This window comes from Gorilla gorilla, chromosome 10 (genome assembly GCF_029281585.2).
Source record: "Gorilla gorilla gorilla isolate KB3781 chromosome 10, NHGRI_mGorGor1-v2.1_pri, whole genome shotgun sequence".
In the NCBI taxonomy this organism is placed as follows: Eukaryota; Metazoa; Chordata; class Mammalia; order Primates; family Hominidae; genus Gorilla; species Gorilla gorilla.
This window is the reverse complement of record NC_073234.2, coordinates 71,653,964-71,668,485: the sequence shown is the minus strand read 5'-3', so window position 1 is coordinate 71,668,485 and position 14,522 is coordinate 71,653,964. Positions and strand designations below refer to the sequence as shown.

The following is a 14,522-nucleotide window of genomic DNA, read 5'->3' as shown; positions in this document are numbered from 1 at the left end:
CATTTAACCATCTCCTTCACTTTCAGGTTCTCAATGAAGAAATGAATAAATTAGACCAATATAAACCTTTTGACCGGCGTGCTGAATTTAACAGAGAAAGCTGACGGGCTAAAATGGCTGGCATGTCAAAACACACACATGTACCCTGACACACATTTGCCACCCAGAAACACGGATATTGGCCCAATACAGTCAGTGACCGCTACTTGTTGTTTAGGGCTGGATTTACAGCAACCCTGCTTCTTGGTTCTGGCTCCGTTCAGAATCCCTGTCTTTCCAGACACCCCATTCTCAAAGAGCAAAGCAACTGGCTAAAATCAAACGCAGTAAGGCACTGCAGAGAATTTAATTATGTCTTCCCAAAATATAATGTATTTTCTTTAAAAAATTCACCAGGAGAAGCAAAGTTTAACATCAAGAAAATCAAATACTAATGATAAAATTTGGGACACCAATGGAGAGAGAATCATTTGAATTGAAGCATACCTTTGCACCTCTCAAATTAGGCTGGCAAGCGAGTATTTATTCCATTGATTTTTTTGAATAAAAAATCGTTATAATAATTCATTAAATTGACAAAGAACCTCCTCTGTTATTATATATCTTTATTTGCAAAGACTTTTCTGTCACTTATAATTAACAGAAAAAAACTTCTGTTTATTACTGATAATATGTTGCAATGATATTGTAAAAACTCATTTGTATTTCCATGTGTATTTATGGTATAGACATATTTGAAGAGAGTTATATTTAAAACAGAACCTAATGTACTGGAGAATATGTATTTTTTAAGTTTAAAAAAAAACCAAATAGACTGTCCATATTTCAACTTTTAATGTTTCCTTTAAACATTTTAAAGTCTATTACTTTTAATAATTGGAAAAGAATAAGTAAAAGAATTTCATAAATATAAATAAAACTCCCTAATAAAAGCTAAATACTTCAACTATACAAAGTATAACGATTTTAAACATCTTGGGATGCTTGTCACCCTGATGTTATTAAAATATTTGTTTTATGGACTAAAACATATAGGGTAATATAATTTCTGAGAGTGATTCCATATGATTTGGACAGTTGCCCTTAAATAATTAACGGATCTATAAGTAATGATCTCATTTTGACCTAAAGGAACCAGAATTTAAAGGAAGAAAAAAATAGATTATGTAACAAGTCTTCAACTCATGATCTACCAAAACTGACCAAAAAGGGTAAAAAAAAAAAAAAAAAAAAAAAAAAAGAACAAATTCATTTTATTTAAAAGCTGCAAGCTATCTTTTTAATTTAGACTGTACTTTGGGTTTAGAAAGTACATTTCAATTTGAGAATTTAAACTGTATAGTTTATTTACTTGTTTAAATTACAATTTTTATTTTCAATTTGGGGTACATGTGCAGGTTTACTACAAGGGCATATTGTGTGATGCTGAGGCTTGGGCTTCTATTGTTTCTGTCACCCAGAAGAGTGAAAATCGTACCCAATAGGAAGTTTTTCAGCCCTTGCCTCCCTTTCCCCTCCCTCCTTTCAGAGTCTCCAATGTCTATTGTTCCCATCTTTATGTCTGTGTGTACCCAAGGTTTAGCTCCCACTTATAAGTGAGAATATGTGGTATTTGGTTTTCTGTTTCTGTGTTAATTCACTCAGGATAATGGCCTTTAACAGCCTCCATGTTGCAGCAAAAGACATGATTTTGTTCTTTCTTATGGCTGCTTAGTATTTCATGGTGTATATGTACTACAATTTCCTTATCCAATCAACTGTTGATGAGCATCTAGGTTGATTCCACGTCTTTGCTATTGTGAAAAGTGCTGTGATAAACACATAAGTGCAGGCATCTTTTTGGTAGAATGATTTTCCTTTGGGCATACACCCAGTAGTGGGATTGCTGGGTTGAATGGTAGTTCTATTTTGTAATTCAATGAAAAATCTCCAAACTTATTTCTGCAGTGGCTGAACTAATTTGCATTCCCACCAACACTATATAAGCATTACCTTAAAGTACATAATTTTAAAAAATCTTCACAAGAATCCTGTATATCAAGAGCAAGTATTTCTTCTTAAATTGAAAACAGACCCCAAAGAAAGAGTGTCTTGTCAAATGTTCCTCATTCACTCTGAGCTTATTATTGGGTAGTATGTTGCTATTCCCTTTTTATAGGTGCACTTTTATAGAGATAGTTGATTACTTCTTTTCATGCTTCGAAAGCTAAAATACTTTTTACAAAATTATTCACGTCTTCCCAAAGAAGTTTCTAAAGAGAATGTAATACACCCTAGTAATTCATCCTAAGAATTAAGAATTAAGAGTGCAGATATAAACAGAACAATGATCAGGCTGTTATCCATGTCCCTAGATACCGTTTTATCCAATGAGCCACCCCATGGCCCCTCATCAAGGTTATTGGGAAAGAGCCCTCACTGGGGATCTGAAAGAGGCTTCTCTCTATATCCCCAGCATCACACGTTCTTACCCTTCCAAGGCACCTTCCTCACTATGGTGGGTGTTCACTTTCTTTTTTTTTTGAGACTGAGTCTGGCTCTGTCACCCAGGCTGGACCAGGTTGGGAGGTGCCTTCATCTCAGTGGTGGGTGTCAGTTGGGAGCACAGCCAACCTTCCTGCCCCCGCTTCACTCACGGACACCCGTAGTGAGCAGGATGCCCATGGCACTGATTGCTGTTGGGGATGCAGAGATGGGGGGAGAGTCAAGGAGCGATCAGCCTCCCCCAGAAATCTGATGTGCACATGGAAAAGCCACAGGGCTGAGTGTTCATCTGTTCCTCCACCAGTTTCTTCAGACACCAGCACAGTCTTTATTTCCTTCATGACATCACTCTAGTTGTAATTACGTGTGTATCTGGGTGTTTACTGCCTTTATTGTCTGTCTGCCTCACTAGAATGTGAGCTCCATGAGCACAGAGTGCTCCTGACTTGTGTTCACTGGTGAACGACTTTTGCTTAGCTCAGTGCCCGGTGTGAATATTTGCTGAATAAATCAATTAAGTGAATAAATGTATCAGGCAGGATACAGAGGAAAAAACTGGGTAGAAGAAGGGGAGTAGGCAGAAAGGGCTTTTTGGTGGAGGTGACATCTGGGCTTGAAGTATCAATAAACGTTTACAAGGAAGACAAATTTGGGAATGAGGGGTGGTCACAGCTAGGCACATTCTTGGGAGAAGATATGGAATGTACAAAGCAGGCAATAAGACTGGTCATGTCAGCAAGTGGATAATGAGCGTTTTGCACACTTTGCTATGGAACTGACCTTCACCTTACGGCAGTGACTAAAGGGTCCCTTATGCATAGAAAGAAAAGTGAGTGAGTGTTCAGGGTCCACATCCAGACTCAGGTAGTGACCCCGCCACCGATACACCATTGGTACTTGGACAGGCAATATTATCCCTTCCATCCTCAAGGTGCCTCAACTATAAAAGGAGGCAAGTATGCCTGAGCGTTGAATGTAGTTGGGTCATCACAAAGATTTCTTGAAAACCTGAAGTCCATTTTTTGGGCGTTGTGAGCTATGAGCTTACACACAGCCCGCCACCCCATATTGCTAATCTTGTGGGGTGTTTTCCTTTGTTTTTAAAACAGGAAATGGAAGACAGTGGCGCAGTGCCCAAACTCAATAAAGTTTCATTATTTTATTTCATTTTGAGAAAATTAATACTCATGAAAAAATTTCTATTTTCAAATTAAATGGATGACAATACTCTTTGTCTTTCCTCATCCCCATTCAGTCAAGAGAGATTAAAAATATTCAAGAACAACATACTTATTTGAATAACATATCAATCTGCCAAGTAGACACTTGTAAAGTTGGGGAAAAAAAGTGCATCATGGACACGGCTAAATGTTCTAGAATGAGACAGACTAGGAGGGAACCCGATTCTGTATCCTGTGGATCACTGATGTGACAAAATTGGCTAAATAATTTATAGCTTCTTTTAGCCTAGTAGATTCAATAATACCCTAACAAAATATGAGGAGAAAAAAGAGGAAATTCATGGTATTTTCCAAAGTACACATGGGCATTCATTTTTAGGACAAAGAACGAATGGAAATTCACTTATTCCCAAAGACACCAGGGAGAGAAGAGATATGAGAACTAAGACAGCTAATAATACAGCCATTATAATACATGACATTTGATTAACTGCAACTTCAGACAAAATAATTTACTTCTCTGAGCTTTAATTTGGTGATCAACTAGACAAAAGAAAAGGAATTGAGACCTATACACCTGTTATATCTGTAGGAAAAATGTGTGACAGATTCGCTATTATAGGTGTTAGGTTTGATTTTTCTTTTCTGGTTGGGAAGAAGAGAGAAAAGCATCCCCCTGAGCTGCAAAGAGGTGAAAATCCCATCTTAACACCCAGACGGGGGTGCTGAGAGGGTTGCTCAGTCACCATCGGCACAAATACACATCAGGCCAAGCAGCTAAGAGAAGAGCAGGGCTTTTCTCAGAGCCGTAAATTGCCTCAGAGGAAATCCAGCTCCTGAAACCGTCCAGCCTAGTAGCTTCTGGTTTATCCCCTCCTCTTCATACTTCCAGTTCATCTTTCAAAGTGCAATTCACAGGCAAAGACACGTATACACACACACTTTGATACACATGTATGCACCTGGCCAGCAGTGTGTGGGTGTTAATAAAAATAGGGCTCCTTCCTGCCCAATTCAACACCGATGATACACACTGCAGGCCATTCCCTTCCAGAGAGGTGGAAAATAGGCTTATTATAGTAATTATTGTCATCATTACTATTTTTTTTCTCACCTCTAAACAAGTTTCAGAGAAATGGTACATTGCATTTAGGGTACAAGTATGTTCACATGATTCTAAGTATTGCACAGTTATATTTCAATCCTAAGGATTTATTTGGCAGCCCTAGGATCTAGCTGTCTGCCTCCAATTTATCAATCCACAGGGAAGCTGATGACAGTAAAGCTCCCCTCTTCAGCCCCGGGGTTAAGGCATTTGCCAGGCTGACAGCTAGTATGGCTGAATACTTCTTAGGCTCTCCTTTTTATATCTGTTTTTGGGTCTACTTCCTCTGTTAGACTACGGATTCCTTGATGGTAGTCACCAATGAATGTTTAAATTTATCTAGATTCCTGGCACAACACCCCTACTGCTATCTACAGGAAATGTTAACTGTCAGCCTCCACTTGAGCAAATCCAGGTCTCAGGTTTATTTAAAATACTGTGAACTTTGAATCCACAAAAGCCCTTATATCTACTGAGGCTATCAAAGTTGAAGATAATACAGACCGCATCTGATGGATAGGGAACTGACTTCATCTTCAACATTCTAACTCAGAAGCCAAGAAGAACGCTTTCAAGACCAGCATGGGCCATGCAAAGCTAGAGGAACAGAAAGTGCCTGACTGTTTTGGGCAACTGGATTCTGCCTGAGCTCTGCACATATGTGCCTTTATCTCACTCTCTCTGGGAAGCTACAGTGAGCCCTAAGCTGCCCTGTTGCCTACCTGGCCTTCACTGCTGTGTCTGCTTTCATTTAAATTTTAACAGCCTCTCCCACCTCCAACTCTGGCAGTAGCCGGGCTCGCCTATCTACAGGCACAGCTCCTGTTGGATTTCTCTTCATGGCAACAGCTCTCAGCAGGTGCTGGGTGGCTGTTCCTCCCCTCTGCCCCTTCAAGCCATCTGGTAGGTGTCACTATTGCACGTGGCTTCTCTAATACTACCCACATCACCGGAAATGGTCCTTTCATAAACTCTCTTCAATCACCTCACTGGCCGCACCATGTGTTTCCTGCCAGGAATCTGATGGATTGACCAGCAGAGTGAGAACATGGGGACAGGGCAGAAATGTGGACCTCAAAAAATGATCGGAGCTCGGGCTGGTGTGAGCAGCTAGGCGCCAGCTCCAGCACACCCCTGGCTTCGTCCTGTACATCACAGTCTTTCCATGTTTCAGCCCTCGAGTGAAGCACCCTGTTTAAGGCCACAGAGGCTATAAGAAATTTAAAATGTTATATTGAAATAGTAAAGACCAACATCAATCTGAGAGAGCTCTGTTATCTGGCAAATGAGGTTGAAACCAATTTCTCAGTAGCGGGAGAAGAGGAAGTTTTGAGCGTTTACTGCTATGACAATGATTAAATGCAACAGACCACTTCTTATGACTCAAACAAGATCTAGAATCTTAGCTCCATGACAGTAATGTGGGGACAAAGGGAATCCTGCGACAGTCTTATGGGTAAAAAGAGTAAGAAAAGTTAAAGCCGATTCTCAGAGCCTGTTACAGCTGCCACACACCTTGGTGAAAGGGACCCTGATTCAGGCCCCAGTGGTCACAAGGTCACACTGAGAGATGTTTAGGGACAGTCCTCCTGTGACATGAGCACAACCCACATCTCAAATGTAGACATGGAAAGGTGCCATTTACATTTTTTCCCTCTTGTCTGAAAATAATGTGAACACTGAGTTGGGACAGAAAATGGCTCAGGTTCAGGATCTCAACAGCAGAGCTGCCAACCCACACTCTCTAGTTGGCTCAGGCTGGTGATATCATTTCCTCACTTTCATGAGCTCTAAAATTTACTCATAAATGCACAGGGAGTAAATTTTTAAAAGGGGAAATGAATGAAGAAATTATACCCCCTCAGAGACAAAAGTAGACTTGTATATTTGATGTCTTCCCCAAGCCAATTTAAACATTGCTTTTTCCCATGCCAAACTTTCTTTGCCAAGAGGCACTGCCAGATGTACTAATGAACAGAGCACCGAAGGCCGATTAAAATCAGAGGATTTATAAATTGACATTTTAGATTTCTGGTCTTCGGTTCTGAACTTCATTTTTTTTTTTTTTTTGCACAGAGCCTTTTGTTTGATTTGTTTTTAATCAACAGTCTGATCCTTCTTGCAAACACCAGTTCCTGAGATTAAAACGTCTTATCTCACAACAGCAATTACCTTTCAGAATTAAGTGAGGAGGAATCATGAAGCTCCCAGATTGCTTTACTCTGATTGAGAATAAACTAATTTCTAACTTTACTTGGAAATGTAAGTTATATTCTGCATAAGTGTGTATTAAAATGCTTAAAAAATAAAAGCAAAAACCTTTTAGAAGGCACTTTATTGAAAAATATCAGTCCAGTGCAAAAATTTCTATTCACTTTAAGCAAGCACTAGTGAGGAGATAAGGTAATTAAGTAAATTAGAAAAATGTTGGTGAATAAATATTTTCCTGATTAGAATGCAACTATTACAGGAATTTATGATGACATAGAAAAAGTCAGAAATGAACTTTCTTTATTTCTGTGGTTCTGAACAAAAATGTAAAAGGCATTAGAAAGCTATGTACTGAATTTAAAAAAGTATGATGAAGACTAAAGAGATGTGGGAGAGCTGTAAGCGAAGACATCTTCGAAAGTCCGGTTTAACTTACAAATTATTATATGTGTGTTTCACACAGATGGGGCGGGGGGCAGGCCGCAGTAAAAGCCACCCAGTAAGTTGCAAGTGGTAGAGGATGGAGGAAAAACAAATATCTTTCAAGCACATACCATATGCCAGACACTTGACTTAAATGGGCCCACTGAAGCCTCATGATAATATTACAAAGTAGGTATAATTATCCCCATTTTTGTAAGTGAGGAAATTGAGGGCCAGAGAGCATGAGAGACTTCTCTTAGTTGATCCAATCAGTAAGAAGCAAGGGCTTCAAACTGAGGTCTGAGTCACTCTAAAGCCTGTCCTCTTCCCACAGTCCACGTGGCTTTGGTATCCGAAGTTAATGCCAAGTGTGGGGAGGAATTTCAGCCTTCTCTACCATCTGATTTCATAGCAGAAACACACTGACGGCAGATATGTCCCAGCAACTGGAGGTGGCCAAATGAGACACTGCTGACAACCTCTAACAGAGGGTGCTATTGGTTTACTTTGCCAGATAAATGCAAGCACAAGATTGCATTCTACACTCCACAGGGATGCAACAGGATCTGTGGCACACAGGACATATTTCTTGTCAAGTACTCTGAACGCATGTGTGAATGGTTTGAAATGGTTCATCCATTCATCTTTTTTAAAAAAAAATTTTTTTGAGACAGGGTCTTGCTCTTGCTCTGTCGCCCAGGCTGGAGTGCAGTGGTGCAATCTTGGCTCACTGCAACCTCCACCTCCCGGGTTCAAGCAATTTTCCCATCTCAGCCACCTGAGTTGGGATTACAGACATGTGCCATCATGCCTGACTAATTTTGTATTTTTTTTTAGTAGAGACAAGTTTCCACCATGTTGGCCAGGCTGGTCTTGAACTCCTGACCTCAAGTGATCTGCCTGCCTCAGCCTCCCAAAGTGCTGGGATTACAGGCATGAACACTGCACCTGGCCTCATCCACTCATCTTGACACCCATCCTCTGAAAGAATGGACATATACATATCCTCTGATCACAGTGGGATAAAACATAATTTATTTGACTGATCTTAGTTACTGACTTGTAAGTCAATAATATATCTGAGAGAGCTTGAGGGGTGGATAATAATCACTTTTGACATACGAAATCAAATACTGTAATGAAACTGCCCTTCTTAGTAAGGAAAGTGAAGGAGCATCCACATTCTAGTGACCACAGGGGTTCAATGAATAAATTAAGTGGACAGGTAAGTGGGTCAAAGGCCTTCTAAATTTAAATCTACACACATTCCTAACTTGTTATTGTTTTAAGCTTCTTTCTATAATATTCCACTGTTTATGATGAATTTTTCAGGAATGTAACACTGTGATCATCACTGAATCTTGTAACATATCTGTCATAGTATTTACTCAGGCAGATGGATTTGGAAAATCAGAAGAGTGATGCTGCTCTAAGAGATACGTGTCCATCTGCATTGAGATCTAACCTAGTGGAGTGACTCAGGAGAAAGGGGGGCTTGAGTGAGGTACACCTAGGACCCCCACCTGACACCCATGACTTCAGTGGGAGGCTGTGGCCTGAGGTGCGCTAGATGGGTGCCTGTGAGAACCAAGAGAGAACATCTGGGCAAAAGCTCAGCCATGTGCTGGGAACCTGTCTGAGTAGAGGGTGGAGAGAGACAGCCAGCTGCATAGGTGTCAGGGCTTTGAAGCATCATGCTTACCACATCCAACTTTGATTGGCAAAATGGAGATGACTGTGGCACAAGTAATGCCACAGAATCCTAGGTCAAGAACTCTAACTTAATAAGGGGACCTAGTGTGGAAGAGAGATAGGAGCGCTTAATCATTTTATTCCCTCTCTAAGGATTCAATTAAGAACCAAGATGGATTTAAGCATACAATAAAGCCAAGAATGAATCTAGCTTTGATGAAATGGAAGAAAGAAAGGAAAAGGATAAATCAGATACATTTTCATAAACCATTTTGTTCCTAGGAAAATAGGAAATATCCATGCCTGGGAGAAGCGGTCTTCTACCTATGACTATAGCTCAAATGTTTCTGTTAGGAAGACATCCCTCGGGCAAAGTCTTCCAAAGCAGGATGATCACTTCTTTTCTGTTAAGAAAGTGACAAAATGTTTTACTTTTTCACAAAGCAAGTCGCACTCACCAAAATGCATGATTCATCTATCCACTTGGAATTGTCATACAGAAGACAGTCCCTTTGTTCTATAATCTAAAATTAATAAGGAGAAAGAACCATAAAAAAGTTCACACAGTTTCACTCTCCTAGTGAAGATCTAAATGTTTTAGAGTAGCACTTCCAAAAGATAATCATCCATCCTACTTTATCAAACTACAGAGAGATGTTTGGCTTACTTCAAGGATACTACACATGAATATAACAAGAAGTGTAGTAAGTCTTCTCTTAAGAGGTAAAAGAGGAAAAAAAGATGAGATTTGCTTGCATGATTGAACTTCTAGAGGAATTACTATTCATGGTAGATTTGATTCCTGTTATCTGTCAATGTACTCATCCAAAATCAAAATATCTTTTATAATCAAAACATGTTGCATCTCATTGGACAAGACCAACATCCTTACTTCTGAAACATATGGTCATAAAATCCTGATGGATCATTTTGTTTCCACAAAGATGGTTAAAAGGCTCTTTACACAAATAATTGACATGATGGAATAACGCTCTTCCTCCACCTTGAACTGTGTTTTCAAACAGCCTACCTGCCATGGCTTAAAAGGGTGAATTTAATGGACTAATGAAATGTAGCAAAGGATGGAAACAAAGGTCCCTATGTTTGGAAATGGTATCAAATGCTTGTAATTTTCTGAGTTCAGACATGCACACACCTATCTTCATCATTTCAGAGCATGGGAGATGCATGCATAAAAAGACTGATTTTCACCAAAGCACAACAGCTCAAATATCTCAAGTGTATATAAAAGACAAGAAGGTTTATATGATCTATATGAGGCTTGACATACAGATAAAAGTAAGAACTTAATCCAATAGTCACTAGTTGGGAGTTATATTTTTCTTGGAAAAGTCTTACAAGAGAGTAGAAAATAAAATGTTTTAGACAAAGAAACAGAGAACAAACTTGTTTCTTCAACAAGCCTTGGCAATAAATTATTCCCCAAGTGAAGACATTGTCATTGTGAGGACCAAAATCTGTAACAGGCAGAAAAATAGGGTTCACTGGCCGAAGTCACCCAAATCAGAAGGAACTGTGGTGGACTGGAATGGAGAGAATTTTCCAGCCAATGCCAGGGAAGCTGCCATTCATAAATGTTCTTTCCAATTAATCACTTTTTCATACCAAATGCCAGAGTCCTGGGTTATAAGCGAACAGGGCCAATTTGGCCATTTAAAGTTGCCAGGTTCTTTTGTAAATACTGGTGGCCTGTGGCAATTAAAACCAGATGGGATACAAAAATGAGAGCAAGTCTGAGAAGAAGTTCTGTTAAAAGTGCAGCCATTTTTTAGCAGTCACACACTGGCTTCTCAGGAAGCTCCAGGAAGTCCTTTCTCTGTCCTCCAGCTCTCCTGTAAGAACCTTCCATGAAAGGTTCCCGCTGAGGTGCATGTAACAATGTCTTGAGGCAGCCACATCTCACTTTCTACTTAGAGAAGGCCAAGAAAACTCCCTCGAGTGCCTTCTTTTAAATCATGTTAAGCAGGTGAAGATACAAGTTTTTAACTTATTCCAGTTAAAAGAAAAAATACATGTAGAGAGATATATACGGTGCTACTTTCGTCTTGCTTTGGAAACTGCCACTTAATAATATACCAATGAATGAGCTCTTCTAGGTGAAACTTGCCTCCCCAAACTGTAACATTTCATGAATGGCCTTGCAGGGTCCCTCATCCATCAGGACTCCCAGCAGTCACAGACACTGTTGTATCAAACATCTATATACACATTTCTAATTACAGCCTCCATAGAATGAAAAATATAATTGGTTTCAAGGTCTTAGGTTACTGTTGCCTTGTTGAAAACTATAAAAGGAATGGTTTCAAAGGAATCCTTTTTCAGGTGGTATTGCTAAAAAGGTAATAATATGAAAATGTTTTTGTTGATGCTGTGGTGGCGGTTGTTTTTGGAGGTACAAAGAAGGCAAGCAAGGAAATGTTTAAACATTGCCCAAAAATGAACTCTCAAGGTCCGGTGACCCAGGCACCTTTGTATATCAAAGTCGATACTTCCCAAAGCACGTTGCAAGAACATTTATCCACAAGAAGTCCCTAAAAAGGGGTTCCAAATTCAAATAAGTTTGAGGAATGCCATTCATGATACACCCCTTTTGGAAACTCACAAGGCTTAGAGCAACTTAAAGGCTTTGTGAAGCCCCCTGGTAAAGAAATATGTTTAACTTTTTGAAACCTAGTGCTTGTGAATTGCAGAACTGTAGAATCTTTATTTAGAGTAACCTTACTTAATGGTCTGTATGATGCTGTGACATATTTTGAGAAATGCTGGTACAAACTGCTCTAGCAGAATGAAGTTAAGAAAAGTTCTCACTTTAGGAGTTTCTATAACCTACCCCCCAAAAATCAACCCGCTGTCTGGCAAACACAATTTCACTGATCTCAACTATAGCCATCACGCTACAGTTGAAATACATTTTCTGGGGCCAGAGGCGGTGGCTCACACCTGTAATCCCAGCACTTTGGGAGGCCGAGGCAGGTGGATCACCTGAGGTCAAGAGTTCAAGGCCTGACCAATATGGTGAAACTCCGTCTCTACTAAAAATACAAAAATTAGCCAGGCATGGTGGTGGACGCCTGTAATCCCAGCTACTCAGGAGGCTGAGGCAGGAGAATCACTTGAACCCGGGAGGCGGAGGTTGCAGTGAGCCGAGATCATGTCATTTGCACTCCAGCCTGGGCAACAAGACCAAAACTTGGTCTCAAAAAAAAAAAAAAAAAAAAAATTTTCTGCTGCTCAGCCCTTTGTAGAGATGAAGAATAGCTGATGGCCATTTTCTACACTAAAAATCACTATACATTTAGAGAACTTTGTTAAGCCATCTATGTGCATAGTGTTGGCTCCAGCTGAGATAAATCCTAAGCACAGGAAGGCTTCTTGGCATCGTTAAACCATATCAGTGTTTATAGAGATAATATTCTCATGGGTGGGGTGGATGCAATGGAAATGGAGAAAACCAAGCTCTTCAAGGCACCCTGGGTCGTCTTATATCTTTATTCTCTATACTCTTCATATTGTTTGAACCAATGAGTGGCCAATTAAATCTCTAATGTTTTATCTTACTGTTTACCACTATGTTTTTCCTCTCCAAATGCACTGTCCTATACCTACATATTCCCTACATATTTCTTCTGCTTGTTTCAAAAAACTTTGTCAGTTTTTAAGATCATTTTCCATTTCCATCACACCACTGGGTATGTGACGGCTCACTCCAGTTAGTCATGCAATTAGTCATGCCTCTGCCTACAAGAGACACAAAGTACGAGGAGCAGGCAGATGACGAAGGGAACCATCAGACACCTCCACCCCAGTTTATGTGCTTTGTCAAAGCACTCTTGAAAATTTTCCCATCCTCATCAATGGTTCTCTTGGAAAAACCTGGTCATTGATTATTCATTCGTTCAACAGATATGTTTCATTGCCATCTAAAGAGATAGTCTCTTTGGGCACTGTACTTACTTAGAGGCAAACACTTAAAGAATTTAGCAATCAATCACTCCCATCTCTTTTGTATTTTCCAGGTACTAGTCTAGACTCTTGGGAAAACATCAGTAAGCAAAACAGACGACAGAGAGAGAGAGAGAGAGACAGAGAGAGAGAGATAAAAACCCTGCCTTTCCAGAGAGGAAAAGAGAGAAAGAGACCACGAGAAAGTGAGTCAGTGAGGCTGGTAAGGGGTATCTGTAATACACAGATTAAGGTGGACAAGAAATGGAGAGCAATTCTAAACACAATGGTAGGCTGCACTGAGAAGGTGGCAATCAAGCAAGACTTGGAGGAGATGAACAATACTTATTTCATAGCAGAAAATGAGTTCAGGAAGTAGCAAGGGAGATAATGGAGTGGGGGTTGGATGGGACCAGCACATGTAGAACCTGTCAGGCCATTATAAAGGTGATGACTATTGCTGTCAGAGAAATAAGGAGCCACCAGAAGATTATAAATACAAGAAGGGCATGATCTGACTTACATTTTAAAGTAATCACCCTGACCACTGTGTTGAGGAATAGACTGGACCTTGGCGCAAGCGTAGAAGCAGGGAGATCGGTTAGAAGGCTATGGCAATAATCCAAATGAGAGATGACGGTGGCTTGGACAGGGTAAAAGCAGTGAAGGTGGTGAGAAGCTGTCAGTGTCTAGATGCATTTTGAAAATATGGTTGACAGAATTTTCTTGATGGATGAGATATGAAATTTGAGACAGAGAAAGAGAAAAAAGGAAATCCCCCAAATTTTGGCTCAGGCAACTAGCAGAATGCACTGAGATGAAAAATGCCATTGAGGCAACACACTGAATGGGTAAAGTCAAAAGTTAAATTTCAGAATGTTGAATTTGATACTACAGTGTGGAGATGCATGTATATAGATGACACTTTCCTTCTTGAACAACCCTAGGTCCTACATATATTATTTCACTTATTTTTATTATATTACAGGTGAAAAATAAATTTTTTAATACTCACCAATGTTTCTGCTATGTAATAATGTAGACATATAAACATTAAAGCTGATATTACAAACTTGTTTTCTTTCTAATATTCTATGCTTCCTCCTTAGGCAATGTACATGTAAAAATAAGGAATTTTAGATTTTTTTTTTTTGATGGAGGGATGATTCTTCCCGGGGTTGTATTTATCACCCTTGCACTCCCTTTATAGGCTCCTTGGGCACTGCACTTACAGCTAATCACCTAAAGAATCTGACAATCAATCACTACAGTCTCCTCTGTGTTTCCAGTAGGCTTTTTGTCTAGAGGGACTTGTTTTAGCTGCTTTTATCTCTGGGACTCCTAATTGCATATTTCAGGGTTTTCTCAGAACAAGATGGAAAACGGTGTGCTCCTTTAAATAGAAATTTCAGGTTCTAGATGGAAATGGAAAGGACAGAATGGTTCTAGATGTTACAAAAATA

The 14,522-nt window shown here is 39.7% G+C and overlaps 1 protein-coding gene across 3 annotated transcripts in view; it reads right to left on the bottom strand.

Annotated features, from left to right (window-relative positions):
* Positions 1-14,522, bottom strand: part of TMTC1 (transmembrane O-mannosyltransferase targeting cadherins 1) — a 284,520-nt gene that overhangs the window by 105,487 nt on the left and 164,511 nt on the right. The window lies entirely within an intron of this gene.